The sequence below is a fragment of the Phyllobates terribilis genome, unplaced genomic scaffold (assembly GCF_046119375.1).
Source record: "Phyllobates terribilis strain yellow unplaced genomic scaffold, ASM4611937v1 Scaffold_7__3_contigs__length_470593459, whole genome shotgun sequence".
Classification (NCBI taxonomy): domain Eukaryota; kingdom Metazoa; phylum Chordata; class Amphibia; order Anura; family Dendrobatidae; genus Phyllobates; species Phyllobates terribilis.
Genome location: NW_027362767.1, coordinates 62,398,758 through 62,411,009, shown reverse-complemented (window position 1 = coordinate 62,411,009; position 12,252 = coordinate 62,398,758).

The following is a 12,252-nucleotide window of genomic DNA, read 5'->3' as shown; positions in this document are numbered from 1 at the left end:
TGAGCTGACCTGGCGGGTAGTGGTCCCGAGACGAGACGCGGCTATGGTCCTGGAGGCATACCACGAAGGAGCAGGGCACTTTGGATGGAAGAAGTTGGAGTTCTTGTTGCGTGAACGGTTCTTCTGGGTAGGCATGAGAGGGGCCATTGAGAGATGGTGCAGAGACTGCGGCCCGTGCAACCTGAGAAGAAAGGACCGTGCCAGTCAGAAGACTCCCCTGCAGCCCATCATCACTAAGTAGCCACTAGAACTGGTAGCCCTGGACCATGTGAAGCTGGCTCCAAGTAGGTCTGGGTACGTCTACGCCCTCACCATCGTAGACCACTACTCCCGGTTCCTGGTGGTGGTCCCTGTCAAGGACTTAACGGCTCATACGGCAGCTAGAGCCTTCCAGCAGCACTTCTGCCATCCACACGGGCATCCGGAGCAAGTGTTGACTGACCAAGGTCCAGCCTTCGAAGTGGAGGTCTTCCAGGAGTTCTGCAACCTGTATGGCTGCAAGAAGATAAGGACAACACCCTATCACGCCCAAACCAACAGATTGTGCGAGAAGATGAACCAGGTGGGGATAGACTTGCTGAAAACGTTGCCCCTGGAAGAACGCAGTCTGTGCCCTGAAAAACTGCCTGATCTGGTGGACTTGTATAACCACATCCCAGTAAATTCCACCAACTGCACCCCGGCTTACCTAATGAGAGCAAGACCTGGTAAGCTGCCTGTTGACCTGGATATGGGAGTCCTGACACCCGAGGACACCTCGCCAGAGGCAGACTGGGATACAGAACGGCAGCAGCAGTACCGGAAAGTGCAGGAGAGTGTTGAGAGAAGTCTGTCTCAAGCAAGAGAAAGGCAAGAGAGGACTTACAATCAGCATGCTCCCGCTGTTCCCCTGGCACCCGGAGAGCAGGTCTTGAAGAGGAAGAGGCGGCTCCATAAGTTGGATGACCAGTGGGAGAAAGACCCGTACACAGTACTGCCCTCAAGCCATGAAAATCCGAAAGTATGCATTATCAGTAAGGATGGAGGAGAGACCACAGCCACTGTCTCCAGAGACCACCTGAAGAAGTGTCCCGAGCAGCTGCAAAGCACTAATGAAGACCAAGATAGCCCTCCACCCGCAGAGGAAAGGGAAGAAATGGTCAGTACAGTACTCGGAGAATTTCCCCGGTCCTGGACACAAATTAACAACGCTATTGTGGTACCCGTCCTTACCTCTCTCCAGCCAGCCCCTCAAGGGCCTACAGAAGAGCAAGTAGTGTTGGAAGAGCAACCAGCCCCGGAGGCAGAAGATTCCATACCAGCAGCCCAGGAGAATCAACCCTCTGCTAGTAGTGAGCCTGCCGTGCCCGTGGTAAGCCAAAGAGTATGCAGAAAGCTGCCCAATCTACCCGTAACATCTCCAAACACCTGTAGTGCAGACACTAGCGAGCCCACTACACAAGGGGTGGAAACAGGGGACCCAGAAAGAACACCACCAGATAGTGTGTTACGTAGGTCCACCAGGAGCACTAGAGGTCAGATGCCCGCTCGCTGGAGAATCGAAAAAATTATATATACCTGTATATTGCAAATGTTGAAATGTTTTATGTTTGTTGCATGAATACTAATTATGTTTCTCAAGTTACCCGACAGGGTTTATGGACTGACAGGTTATGGACAATGAATAACCGGAACTGTACCTTGTAAATAGTTGCACCTGTTAAGTGCCCCTTTTGTCCGGACCACAGAATAAAAACCCATAGAGGTGGCTGAAGTGGTCCAACGCCGGATCATCGATGCCCTGTAGCCACCCCAGGGCCTACGTGGAGGGTTTGGGACGGGTCCCTCAAAATACATCTTGGGTGACATGGACACCTGGTTACAGAAGCGCCGTGACCTATAAAGACTGAACTCCTTGTACATATGTTGATATGTTATTGCTTATACCCTGTTATGTATGTTTTCATAAAATGTATTTAGTCCCGGAGTACTAAAATTTACCAGGGGGGAATGTGGCACCCCAGGGGGTCAGGTTGCCACAGTGGTAGAAATACCATGTCTGAGAGCGAGCATGGGTTTTCCTGGTCAGGAGCACTGTTGCCTGCAACGCCTCCTGCCCCAGTCCAGGGAGGGGAGGAACCTGCCCTTTATAAACTGGATCTGGGGCGGGGTTAGAGGAGTCGAGTCGACTCGAGTCTAGTCAGAGCAAGGAGCTCTGGAGGCAACACAGGAGCAGAGAGCCAGGGATTGGAGCTGATAGAGCTCATCCTGGCAGAAGACGCAGAGAATCGGACACCGGAGTCCGAGGCTGTGAGGATATCCACATCCAGCAGCAGAAACCACCTGGCAGGGGATTTCAGGTCCTCTGGCCATAGAAAGCCCGGAGGCTCAGTCACACGCAAGGGACCGGCACCGCCATCGAGGAGCGGAAGGTACCAAAGGCCCCAAGTCACCAGCCATACGGGTGAGCACCACACGGTACACTCAGGGACGTGGGCTACTACACGATTACAGCAAGGTAGCCAGGAAGAGTGCAGTCAGACGGGAAGGCCTACACCTCCACCTGGCCAGGGGGACTCTTGTTCGCTCACAGACTGACCAGGCCGCTAATGTTAGCCAGTACTCCCAGCAGGGCCTTCTTCATTACCAACAGTAAAGACCCTGAACTGCACTGCTGAGTCATTTCTGCTGCGCCCATGCACCACAACCCTCACCATCTACACACGCTGCCCTGAAGATATAATCCTCCCGTGGGGAGTTATACTACCCTCTGCTGCGCACCCAACATCAGCCTCAGCGGTCTGCCCTGCAGCGGCGGTTCTCAGTGACCGTAATCCACGGGTGGCGTAGTCGGACATTTAAACATTAAAAACCAAATAAACAGATCCGCCACTGGTTTGACCACCCTGAGCCACGGGACCGGGTCGCCGCCACAGAGACTACAAACCCCCAGCATTACACAGAGACCCGGCTCCGGGTATTCCCCCACACACGGCCCAGGGGGCGCGTCAAGTGCAAAGCAAGAGATCTGATTTGGTTGTATGAGAGGCCTCTGGCTGGTCTAAAGGATAAAGTCTCCCCATGTGGAGAGTGACCACCTGCTCAGTTAAGGGTTGATATTGACTTTTAGGATTTTCTACTTCCAATATGTGGCACTAGAGTTCAAATCCTCTTCCTCTCTGAAGAGACAATTTGCATATTAAATTTTTCACAGGAGCATTGCAAGGCCTATAAGTCTCCTTACACTGGCATGTCAGGCTTGACACTCTCCTCAAGGAGAAATGTTAGCAGTTAGACCTAAGTGCAGAAATGTTGCAGTTTTTCTACTGTCTTTTTTCTGCACTAAAATATGCATTAACAATCTGCTCTGATTGTTGCATTTTTTTAATGCTTTTTTTAGTACAGAAAACCTGAGATTTTATGTAACAATGCAATTGTGGTTTTTACAAGTGTTTTTTCAGACACCTACAGCAAAAATAATGCACCAAACACCACACAGTTTAGCAACCTCTTAAAACCACAGTGGGCAGGAGCTTTCATGATGTCACACCCAAATTGATTGAGCTGTTATGAAAGCAGATTTTCCACACAAAAAAAATAAATAAAAAAATGCGGAAAAATATGTAGGAGAACGTGGTCTAATGTGTCTAAGTGCTATCCATGAAAAAAATGGTATGTGACACACATGCGTGTTCGGTGTTCACAGATAGAACGCATACTCATTATAGTCTATGGGACTTCTCAGAAGTCCGTGTTGTTTGTGAACCACATCTGACCTGAAGCTTAAAGGGGTTTTCCTGAAATCACAAGTTATTCCCTCTATCCATGGGTTAAGAGCCTTCATGAGAACCGGGCTCTGCAGAGCATCATCTTTAAGAGAACGGAGGGGCATATGCAGGGCCGTGTCAGGCGGGGGGCCCACTCACCGTCGGGCACCCCGAGGCGCTATGGTACCCGTGAGCGGTGCGGTTAAGGTGTCAGCGCCCGCTCTCCCCCACTTTCTCAGGGCCCCGGCACAATACTTACCTCCCCCCGTGCCTCCGCAGCAGCTCCGGTCTCTTCTGCGGCTGCTGCACTGTGACGTCTCAGGTCAGAGGGCGCGGTGACGTCTTTACACCGCGCTCTCTCCTGAGCCGTCATAGCGCAGAGCGGGAAGATGCCGGCGCGGGTGAGGGGGCCGGAGCAGCGGCAGCAGGTGAGAAGTGAGGTGAGTATTTGATTTTTTTTTTATATATGTATGGAGGCATGGGGCATTATATGGTGGGGGGGAACAAGTGAAATCCTACATGGGGCATTATATTGGGGGGAACAGGTGACATCCTGCATGGGGCATTATATGGGTGGGGCAAGTGACATCCTGCATGGGGCATTATATGGTGGGGAGGAACAAGTGACATCCTGCATTGGGCATTATATGGGGGGGGGGCAAGTGATATCCTGCATGGGGCATTATATGGGGGGGAGAGGTGACATCCTGCATGGGGCATTATAAGGGGGGAGAGGTGACACCCTGCATGGGGCATTATATGGGGGGGAGAGGTGACATCCTGCATGGGGCACTATATGGGGAGGAGAGGTGACATCCTGCATGGGGCATTATGTGGGGGCCAGTATTCTGTATGGAGCGTTATAAGGGGGCCAGTATCCTCTCTGGAGCATTATATGGGGGCCAGTATCCTGTATGGAACATTATAAGGGGACCAGTATCCTGTGTGGAGCGTTATATAGGGACCATTATCCTGTATGGAGCGTTATATGGGGACCAGTATCCTGTATGGAGCGTTATATGGGGACCAGTATCCTGTATGGAGCGTTATATGGGGACCAGTATTCTGCATGGAGCAATATATGGGGTCCATAATACTGTATAGAGGACTATACTGTCCGGTCTGCACTGTGCGCTGTGAGGATTCACCGGTTTCTGAGCTATTGTAGAATTTACAATAGATATCACACAAGTAATGTAAGAAGTGGCATTGTACTATATACAGTACAGACCAAAAGTTTGGACACACCTTCTCATTTAAAGATTTTTCTGTATTTTCATGACTATGAAAATTGTACATTCACACTGAAGGCATCAAAACTATGAATTAACACATGTGGAATTATATACTTAACAAAAAAGTGTGAAACAACTGAAAATATGTCTTACATTCTAGGTTCTTCAAAGTAGCCACCTTTTGCTTTGATGACTGCTTTGCACACTCTTGGCATTCTCTTGATGAGCTTCAAGAGGTAGTCACCGGAAATGGTTTTCACTTCACAGGTGTGCCCTGTCAGGTTTAATAAGTGGGATTTCTTGCCTTATAAATGGGGTTGGGACCATCAGTTGTGTTGTGCAGAAGTCTGGTGGATACACAGCTGATAGTCCTACTGAATAGACTGTTAGAATTTGTATTATGGCAAGAATAAAGCAGCTAAGTAAAGAAAAATGAGTGGCCATCATTACTTTTAAGAAATCAAGGTCAGTCAGTACAAAAAATTGGGAAAACTTTGAAAGTGTCCCCAAGTGCAGTTGCAAAAAACATCAAGCGCTACAAAGAAACTGGCTCACATGAGGACCGCCCCAGGAAAGGAAGACCAAGAGTCACCTCTGCTTCTGAGGATAAGTTTATCCGAGTCACCAGCCTCAGAAATCGCAGGTTAACAGCAGCTCAGATTAGAGACCAGGTCAATACCACACAGAGTTCTAGCAGCAGACACTTCTCTTCAACAACTGTTAAGAGGAGACTTTGTGCAGCAGGCCTTCATGGTAAAATAGCTGCTAGAAAACCACTGCTAAGGACAGGCAACAAGCAGAAGAGACTTGTTTGGGCTAAAGAACACAAGGAATGGACATCAGACCAGTGGAAATCTGTGCTTTGGTCTGATGAGTCCAAATTTGAGATCTTTGGTTCCAACCACCGTGTCTTTGTGCGACGCAGAAAAGGTGAACGGATGGACTCTACATGCCTGGTTCCCACCGTGAAGCATGGAGGAGGAGGTGTGATGGTGTGGGGGTGCTTTGCTGGTGACACTGTTGGGGATTTATTCAAAATTGAAGGCATACTGAACCAGCATGGCTACCACAGCATCTTGCAGCGGCATGCTATTCCATCCGGTTTGCGTTTAGTTGGACCATCATTTATTTTTCAACAGGACAATGACCCCAAACACACCTCCAGGCTGTGTAAGGGCTATTTCACCAAGAAGGAGAGTGATGGGGTGCTACGCCAGATGACCTGGCCTCCACAGTCACCAGACCTGAACCCAATCGAGATGGTTTGGGGTGAGCTGGACCGCAAAGTGAAGGCAAAAGGGCCAACAAGTGCTAAGCATCTCTGGGAACTCCTTCAAGATTGTTGGAAGACCATTTCCGGTGACTACCTCTTGAAGCTCATCAAGAGAATGCCAAGAGTGTGCAAAGCAGTCATCAAAGCAAAAGGTGGCTACTTTGAAGAACCTAGAATATAAGACATATTTTCCATTGTTTCACACTTTTTTGTTAAGTATATAATTCCACATGTGGTAATTCATAGTTTTGATGCCTTCAGTGTGAATGTACAATTTTCATAGTCATGAAAATACAGAAAAATCTTTAAATGAGAAGGTGTGTCCACACTTTTTGTCTGTACTGTATATATATTTCTCAGCGGTATCTGTGCATCATGAATCGTGGTACGTGTTAAAGGGGCCCACTGAGACTCTTTCGCCCAGGGCCCACAAAAACCTGGAGCCGGCCCTGGGCATATACTCAATGTCTCCTCCATTCATTGTCTATGGGACTGAGGGAAATAGTGGAGTCCTTACTTGGCTTTCTCAGATAAAAAACAAGTACAGGGTTCAACTATTTCCAGCAGTCCCATTGACAATGAATGGAGCAGACATTGAGCATATGCACCTTTTCTCTTATGAACATGATGCTCTGCAGAGCCCTGTTCTCAAGATCCATAACCTCGTTCTTGGGACCACTGGGGATTCTATTGTTCTTGCTCCCAACAATCAGCAAGTTGTCCCCAATCCCATGTACAGGGGACAATTTGTGATTTTGGGAAAACTCATTTAATTGTAGTTTTATATTTAGTAGATTTGTTGCAGAAATACCTGCTGCAATCTCATTTTTGTGGGCAGTGTTTGCAGAAATCCAAGGACATGCTGCAAAAAGAGCTTTGCAACAAATTTGCCACATGTCATGTCATCGGGCCTAAGGTTTCGTTCAGACAACTTTTTTGTTTTTTTGTACGTGAAAAAATGGCTGATTTTCATTAGCATTTGGTCAGAGTGTACAGTGAATTTCTTGTATGCAAAAAAAAATAGTTACGAAGCTTCTCCTGTTCCTGTTGTTTGGGCTAAAGAACACAAGGAATGGACATTAGACCAGTGGAAATCTGTGCTTTGGTCTGATGAGTCCAAATTTGAGATCTTTGGTTCCAACCACCGTGTCTTTGTGCGACGCAGAAAAGGTGAACGGATGGACTCTACATGCCTGGTTCCCACCGTGAACTTCCGGTGACTACCTCTTGAAGCTCATCAAGAGAATGCCAAGAGTGTGCAAAGCAGTCATCAAAGCAAAAGGTGGCTACTTTGAAGAACCTAGAATATAAGACATATTTTCAGTTGTTTCACACTTTTTTTGTTAAGTATATAATTCCACATGTGTTAATTCATAGTTTTGATGCCTTCAGTGTGAATGTACAATTTTCATAGTCATGAAAATACAGAAAAATCTTTAAATGAGAAGGTGTGTCCAAACTTTTGGTCTGTACTGTATATACCAGGATGGGGTCCAGGATAAGGGACATATACCAGTATGGGGGATATATATACCAGGATGGGGCCCACAATAAGGGACATATACCAGGATGGGGCCCACGATAAGGGACATATACCAGGATGGGGGATATAATACCACGATGGGGCCCAGGATGGGAGATATATATACCACGATGGGGCCCAGGATGGGGAACATATATACCAGGATGGGGCCCAGTATAAGGGATATATATACCAGGATGGGGGATATATATACCACAATAGAGCCCAGGATAAGGGACATATAACAGGATGGGGGATATATATACCAGGATGGGGCCCACGATAAGGGACATATACCAGGATGGGGGACATATGTACGAGGATGGAGTCCTGGATAAGAGACATATACCAGGATGGGGGATACATATACGAGGATAGGGCCCAAGATAAGGGACATAAAGTTAGGTCCATATATATTTGGACAGAGACAACATTTTTCTAATTTTGGTTCTAGACATTACCACAATGAATTTTAAACAAAACAATTCAGATGCAGTTGAAGTTCAGACTTTCAGCTTTCATTTGAGTGTATCCACATTAAAATTTGATGAAGGGTTTAGGAGTTTCCTTAACATGTGCCACTCTGTTTTTAAAGGGACCAAAAGTAATTGGACAATTGACTCCAAGGCTATTTCATGGACAGGTGTGGGCAATCCCTTCGTTATGTCACTCTCAATTAAGCAGATAAAAAGCCTGGAGTTGATTTGAGGTGTGGTGCTTGCATTTGGAAGGTTTTGCTGTGAAGTAAACATGCGGTCAAAGGAACTCTCCATGCAGGTGAAACAAGCCATCCTTAAGCTGCAAAAACAGAAAAACCCATCCGAAAAATTGCTACAATATTAGGAGTGGCAAAATCTACAGTTTGGTACATCCTGAGAAAGAAAGAAAGCACTGGTGAACTCATCAATGCAAAAAGACCTGGGTGCCCACGGAAGACAACAGTGGTGGATGATTGCAGACTAATCTCCATGGTGAAGAGAAACCCCTTCACAACAGCCAACCAAGTGAACAACACTCTCCAGGAGGTAGGCGTATCAATATCCAAATCTACCATAAAGAGAAGACTGCATGAAAGTAAATACAGAGGGTTCACTGCATGGTGCAAGCCACTCATAAGCATCAAGAATAAAAAGGCTAGACTGGACTTTGCTAAAAAACATCTAAAAAAGCCAGCACAGTTCTGGAAGAACATTCTTTGGACAGATGAAACCAAGATCAACCTCTACCAGAATGATGGAAAGAGAAAAGTATGGCGAAGGCGTGGTATAGCTCATGATCCAAAGCATACCACATCATCTGTAAAACACGGCGGAGGCAGTGTAATGGCTTGGGCATGCATGGCTGCCAGTGGCACTGACTCACTAGTGTTTATTGATGATGTGACACAGGACAGAAGCAGCCGAATGAATTCTGATGTATTCAGAGCCATACTGTGTGCTCAGATCCAGCCAAATGCAGCCAAACTGATTGGTCGTTTCATACTACAGATGGACAATGACCCAAAACATGAAGCCAAAGCAACCCAGGAGTTTATTAAAGCAAAGAACTGGAATATTCTTGAATGGCCAAGTCAGTCACCTGATCTCAACCCAATTGAGCATGCATTTCACTTGTTAAAGACTAAACTTGAGACAGAAAGGCCCACAAACAAACAGCCACTGAAAACCACCGCAGTGAAGGCCTGGCAGACCATCAAAAAGGAGGAAACACAGCATCTGGTGACGTCCATGAGTTCAAGACTTCAGGCAGTCATTGCCAACAAAGGGTTTTCAACCAAGTACTAGAAATGAACATTTTATTTACAATTATTTAATCTGTCCAATTACTTTTGGTCCCTTTAAAAACAGGGTGGCACATGTTAAGGAGCTGAAACTCCTAAACCCTTCATCCAATTTTAATGTGGATACCCTCAAATGAAAGCTGAAAGTCTGAACTTCAACTGCATCTGAATTGTTTTGTTTAAAATTCATTGTGGTAATGTCTAGAACCAAAATTAGAAAAATGTTGTCTCTGTCCAAATATATATGGACCTAACTGTATACCAGGATGGGGGATATACTGTATATACAGCTATGGCAAAAATTAAGAGACCACTGAGCAGTTTTCTATTGGAAAGCATGCCAAGACAAATGAAAGCAATTAAAAATCATGGTTAGTCCACCAAATATTGATTTCTGAACTGTTCCTGAGTTACTGTAAAACATGAGTAATTTGAGATCTTAAAGCACTATTTCTTTTTTAGTATTTTGACGCTTTATCATTTGCTGCAAATAAATCCAAAACTTTTAGCTTTGAATTTCGGAGACATGTTGTCAGTAGTTTATAGACTAAAAAAAACAATGTACATTTTACTCAAAAATCTACCTATAGAGAAAAATCAGAGAAACTGAAAATTTTGCAGTGGTCTCTTAATTTTTGCCAGAGCTGTATATCAGGATGGGGCCCAAAATAAGGGACATACAGTTATATGAAAAAGTTTGGGCACCCCTATTAATCTTAAGCTTAATGTTTTATAAAAATGGGTGTTTTTGCAACAGCTATTTCAGTTTGATATATGTAATAACTGTTGGATACAGTAATGTTTCTGCCTTGAAATGAGGTTTATTGTACTAACAGAAAATGTGCAATCTGCATTCAGACAAAATTTGACAGGTGCATAAGTATGGGCACCTCACAAGAAAAGTGACATTAATATTTAGTAGATCCTCCTTTTGCAAAAATAACAGCCTCTAGTCGCTTCCTGTAGCTTTTAATGATTTCCTGGATCCTGGATGAAGGTATTTTTGACAATTCCTCTTTACAAAACAATTCCAGTTCAGTTAAGTTTGATGGTCGCCGAGCATGGACAGCCCTCTTCAAATGATCCCACAGATGTTCAATAATATTCAGGTCTGGGGACTGGGATGGCCATTCCAAAACATTGTAATTGTTCCTCTGCATGAATGCCTGAGTAGATTTGGAGCGGTGTTTTGGATCATTGTCTTGCTGAAAGATCCATCCCCTGCGTAACTTCAACTTTGTCACTGATTCTTGAACATTATTGTCAAGAATCTGCTGATACTGAGTGGAATCCATGCGTCCCTCAACTTTAACAAGATTCCCATTGCCGGCATTGGCCACACAGCCCCAAAGCATGATGGAACCTCCACCAAATTTTACTGTGGGTAGCAAGTGTTTTTCTTGGAATGCTGTGTTTTTTTGCCGCCATGCATAATGCCTTTTTGTATGACCAAACAACTCAATCTTGGTTTCATCAGTCCACATGACCTTCTTCCAAAAAGAAATTGGCTTCTCCAAATGTGCTTTTGCATACCTCAGCCGACTCTGTTTGTGGCGTGCTTGCAGAAACGGCTTCTTTCGCATCACTCTCCCATACAGCTTCTCCTTGTGCAAAGTGCATTGTATAGTTGACCGATGCACAGTGACACCATCTGCAGCAAGTTGATGCTGCAGCTCTCTGGAGGAGGTCTGAGGATTGTCCTTGACTGATCTCACCATTCTTCTTCTCTGCCTTTCTGATGTTTTTCTTGGCCTGCCACTTCTGGCCTTAACAAGAACTGTCCCTGTGTTCTTCCATTTCCTTACTATGTTCCTCACAGTGGAAACTGACAGGTTAAATCTCTGAGACAGCTTTTTGTATCCTTCCCCTGAACAACTATGTTGAATAATCTTTGTTTTCAGATCATTTGACAGTTGTTTTGAGGAGCTCATGATGCCACTCTTCAGAGGAGATTCAAACAGGAGAACAACATGCAAGTGGCCACTTTAAGTAGCTTTCTCATGATTGCATACACCTGGCTATGAAGTTCAAAGCTCAATGAGGTTACAAAACCAAAAAAAGTGCTTTAGTAAGTCAGTAAAAAGTAGGTAGGAGTATTTAAAACAAGAAAATGATAAGGGTGCCCATACTTATGCACCAGTCAAATTTTGTTTGAATGCAGATTACACATTTTCTGTTAGTACAATAAACCTCATTTCAAGGCAGAAACATTACTGTGTCCAACAGTTATTACATATATCAAACTGAAATAGCTGTTGCAAAAGCACCAATTTTTAAAAAAACATTAAGCTTAAGATTAATAGGGGTGCCCAAACTTTTTCATATAACTGTATATAGCAGGATGAGGGACATATACCAGGATGGAGGAATTTTTGCCAGAGCTGTATATCAGGATGGGGCCCAAAATAAGGGACATATATAACAGGATGGGGCCAGTCAGCAGCATTCAAACTGTGATTAACAAATGGAAAATCAGGGGCTCTGTAAAAACCAAACCACGGTCAGGTACACCAACAAAAATTTCGGCCACAACTGTCAGGAAAATTGTTCGGGATGCAAAGAAAAACCCACAAACGGGGCGGCCACTAGGAATTTCTGGGCCCCATACTGTCAAATTTCTGGGCCCCCTTGAGACTCTGCCCAGGCTCCACCCCAGCTCTGCCTCCACCTTTCAAACCTTCCACAGTCCCACCACC